The sequence below is a fragment of the Schistocerca cancellata genome, chromosome 1, assembly GCF_023864275.1.
Source record: "Schistocerca cancellata isolate TAMUIC-IGC-003103 chromosome 1, iqSchCanc2.1, whole genome shotgun sequence".
In the NCBI taxonomy this organism is placed as follows: Eukaryota; Metazoa; Arthropoda; class Insecta; order Orthoptera; family Acrididae; genus Schistocerca; species Schistocerca cancellata.
In genome coordinates, this window is record NC_064626.1 from 1,134,808,934 (window position 1) to 1,134,813,697 (window position 4,764).

The 4,764-nt window shown below is 39.7% G+C and overlaps 1 long non-coding RNA gene across 1 annotated transcript; it reads left to right on the forward strand.

Annotated features, from left to right (window-relative positions):
* Nucleotides 1-2,994: 2,994 nt before the first annotated feature.
* Nucleotides 2,995-3,677, forward strand: LOC126163137 (uncharacterized). Its single transcript, XR_007535166.1, has 3 exons — nucleotides 2,995-3,056; nucleotides 3,201-3,311; nucleotides 3,471-3,677. It is a non-coding gene; the product is annotated as an uncharacterized LOC126163137 (long non-coding RNA).
* Nucleotides 3,678-4,764: the final 1,087 nt, after the last annotated feature.

Here is a 4,764-nt window from a genome sequence, read left to right on the forward strand (position 1 = left end):
GTTATCATTTGCTACCCTTCTGTTAACCATCACTGCCTTGCAATTTTACTTTTATATGCTTTTTTTCTAACTGAAAATATACAAATCACAGCAACAGACATGAGAAAAACTACAAAAAGCCGGATCCACTTGTTGCTAAAGCTGAAAAAACCTTAGGATTACGATGCTTGAACTCAACAAAGAGAAATGCGTTATGGAATGATGTTCTGAGGTAACTCATCACATAGAAAGAAAATACTGATTGCACAATAGAGAGCAGTAAAAATAATATGCGATGTTCACTCACGGAAATTATGTAGGCACAATAATCTTCAAGGAGGTTGGCATTTTAACTGCGTCGTCAAAATACATATATTTGCTAATGACATTCGTTATAAACAGCCCATCATAGTTTGAGAAGAACAGTGTTGTCCATAGGCAGAACACTAGAGGGAAAAAAGATCTTACCCATTGTTAAAGCTGCCAATGGCTCAGAAAGGAGTTCAATATGCAGCAACAAATATCTCTGATTACTTGCCCAATAACATAAAATGTAAGTTCAAGTCGAACTTAAAAATAAAAATGTCTGGCAGGTAGCAAAGTTAGTTTTAAAAGTTTGGAAGGTAGGAGACGAGGTACTGGCAGAAGTAAAGCTGTGAGTACCGGGCGTGAATCGTGCTTCGGTAGCTCAGTTGGTAGAGCACTTGCCCGCGAAAGGCAAAGGTCCCGAGTTCGAGTCTCGGTCGTGCACACAGTTTTAATCTGCCAGGAAGTTTCATATCAGCGCACACTCCGCTGCAGAGTGAAAATCTCATTCTGAAAGTTAGTTTTAAATCGAACTTAAAAATCACTTCTCCTGGAAAACTCCTTCCGTTCCATTGAAGATGTCTATTGAAAAGGTGGTAGCCAGAGGAAAAAGACTATCTTTCCACATCATTTCCGTAACACAATCATTCAAATGATCTATCGAACATTTAACTAACTAACTGACCAACCAAAGACTTTGAATCACGCAAAACGGTCTCTATTTGGTCTTTCTGTGAATGGAATGAGTCTAACATCATGTACACACTGTTCCACCTGGTTTCTACATCATGGTGTAAGGTTTTATCTAATCTCGCGACTAAGCGAGATCTTTCATAAAGCCTATTAGTTTACGTACAGTCAGGATGGAGTCATACACTGCAGGATTCTCATCCATTAAGAAACCTTCATTGAATGTGTGCCTCAGTGCATCACATATGGGAGTCGCTTGTGTGCTTCTAGTGCTTTCTTGATGTTAGCTCCGTGATCTGTGACGAAAGTAACCTGTCTTTGTTCCGAGGACGTTATCTGCAACTCTGCCATTTGTTCATATATTTCCGTAATGATAAGTTCACCGTCTTGGCAACATCAGGAAACCTCCTAGTTAAGAGTACACTGTTTTTTAGTTTCCATTTGTCCGTCGACTCTTCAATATGGCTGGATATGACAGTCAGGTAATGGGTCTTACGATAACTGTCTCTCCACAGATCGCACGTCATTGAATATTGGTTTTTACCAATTGCGTCTTTCACTACTGGAATAAATTCACTCCTGACTTTATCAGCCAATTCCTTAATATGTCGCGCTACAGTCCTAGGGGAAGGTAGCACGTCTTGGGCGGTGATTTGTCCATATTTTTCTCCTGTATTTATCAGTTCTTGAACTAAGCTTATGAATCCTGCACCACTTGCCATATTAAATGGTCGGAGGTCTGTTGCACACATTAACACAGATTTGTCCCTAATAGATATTTTGTCAGCACTGGCAGCTGCAACGCTTGACAAGTGTCGATTATCCTTACATTTGTGTCTGTTCATTCCTGTTGTGCTTCCTTTGTAAGCAAGCAATGCTCCACAGTTTCCATTTTGGCACTGAACGTAACCAACTGGAAGATGTGTATCTCTTTCAACAACCACCTGAAACAGTCGTAATAAACAGCTTCATGTATGCATCACGAAGACAATTTTTCTTTTCGTTTACGAACACAACAAACCTATCAATTCATTAAAAATGCTACACAAACGAAGCGATTCGATTAATCAAATACTATTACGTATCGAATTCGGAAGCTCTATTCAGTAATTATTTAGTAATAACTGAAGGGCTTACCTTAAATTTTTCCCAACCGGAACTGCCACTCCTTACTCCCACTTTATTTATCAGAATGTACGTCCCATCAGCAGGTATCTTCAACACAACTTCTTTTGTGATGATAATCATTGCACTGGTCCCGGTTCCGCAACCACTCACGCTGAGTTTAGTCCCGTGACAGTTTACTGCCTACCGCTACGTTACGATAATGCGAGTCTCTCGGCCAGCTGGTGCTCTCGCAGTCTAGTCCTATTTAGTGATGGGGAGATCGTGAATGAGTCGTTCAAATGAACGCTTCACTCCAGTGAAGTGTGAACTAACCACTCAATTTCAGTGAACTGGTACTTCAAACTCTTCACAGATAGCCCACTCCACACTTTTTTCTAGTTCACTCACTCTCTTCCCCTCTCCCTCTCCCACTACATCGGCGCTACGTCACTCATTCTCCCTTCACTTCAGTCCTCCCTGTACTGCCTGTCGACGAATCACGTGGTGTTTGTGGGGAACGATTGGGTTGGGTTGGTGAGTGGTGAGGGGAAGGCAGCGTCAGCTGCTTCCTGCAGTGCTGACATCGTTACCCGTGACTATTTGTGCAGTTCAGTTATACTTCGCGTTAGTGATGGGCTACACCGATTTTCCGATATCAGTGATTTCTGTGAATGCTACTTTTCAGTATCTGTTATTCTTAACTGTGATTTGTCGCAGTTAAGAGTCGCAGTTAAGGAACATAGGTCGTGTATCCCTCCGCCACTGCTATTTCTGCGATTTCTGCTACTTCCGCGATTTCTGCTACTTCTGCGATTTCTGTGACTTCCGCTACTTCTGCGATTTCTGCTACTTCTGCGATTTCTGTGACTTCTGCTACTTCTGCGATTTCTGTGATTCCTGCGACTTACCACTGTATGAAAAAGTTACATCTGTCAACACAGAAAATTGCATCTCAACAAACCTGTCATTGGCAAGTATGTTTTACGTTTTTTCTTCCATTTTGTATTAAAGAAACAACTGTGAAAATATTAATAGTGTAATTAATATGTAAGTAGCCGTACAGTACCGTAATAGTTCGTATTTAGCAAATGAATTCTAACATATTGTTATGTTCACAGGTACCTGAACTACATTTCAGTCACTCAGTAAAGTGATAACTCAAAATATCATTGTCAACAGATCTGAAGAAATTGCCACAGCGTCTTTAGACCGTTTTCGTCAGACGAGAGGTTAGTTTCTAAGCGTTTCTATGGACTTAATTACTTCAGTGAGATCGTTCTTGCAAATGTGATATTCATTATAGCAAATATTAGCAATCTACTCTGTCAATTATATTGCTAGTAATTAATGACAGCAAAAATTGTTTAATAATCCTTGTGTTTTTGCAGACACAGTTCTGACTCTGATTACTGGTTGCTGTACGTATCTATCCACATCAAGGCTGTTTTTGAGAGAGACTCTTGAAGATTCAAGACAGCTCTTAGACGATTTGCAGTTTAAAAGTGAAATAATTGTGAAATAAGTGTGTGAATGATTAAACTGTGTTTTATTGAAGTTGTTGTGCGATTTTAAAGGAATAATAAATGTCAAATACAGTGAGTGAATTATAAAAATCTCATTTTCCACATGTTTAAGCCGTCCTATACCCATAATTTTCCGCCACTTACTTATTGGTAAACACTTGTTGGAGAGTGACATGCCGCCCCCCCCCCCCTTTCTCCACAATCTTGGTGTGACACTGACCTGTAACATATTCCGAAGTCTACAATATGCATTTTGAGGCTGTTGATATGAAAGTGGGAAGTACAGATCTTCCAGTTAAATCGGGAATAGCTTAAGTGCATTACTTGAAAGTAACACAGGAAAAGCTTACTTATGTAGGTGGTAGTAGTGTCGGCAAAAAGTTCTTGTGTGTGAAGTTGCCATGTAGAACACCAGGTGTAAAACTTTTCTCCCGAGTCTTGAACTGTATCGGAACAAAAGTGAGGCATTCATATGACTGTTTTCATTTCTCTACACTTATACAGATGTCTGAGTTGTGCTGTGTTAACATTGCAAAGTCCTGTAGGCATGTGGAGTATTAACCAAAACTGTCATATTGGAAGCAGAATCAAACACATTTGTTACGTTACATGATATTTTCAGGATAAAAAGGCAATGTTGCTTCTTATTAATATAATACATTCAGAGTCACAGCAGTATTTGACCAACCATAACTGATGCTAAATGTGCATGTCGTCATATAATATGAAGGGCTTATTTCAATAGTGGTACAAGTCCATTAGCTCCACTTTTCTGTCTATAATGCTTCTGAAATTAGTGATCCAAACAAACATAAATAAAGGTTCATCTCTAGCAAGAAGCCATATGCTTGAATATTTCTGGTATCTCAAATGCAGATTTGTCAGCGCTCATTTAACTTTACGACTCTGTATCTCAAAATGAACAAAAATGGACTTGTACCACTATTGAAATAAGCCCTTCATATGCACACACAGCAAATCTATCTCGTGAGGCACAAGGCTCTCATAACGAAGTACGTACGTCGGTCAACAGATGACACTAGGAAAAGTATGTTAACTGCGCTTTTTAGTTGCTACTTGCGACTCTTAGTTGCGATTTGTCACAGAAATCGCAGTTTGACTCGGTAGCGAATAGCGTAGTATGAACTTTGCTCAACAG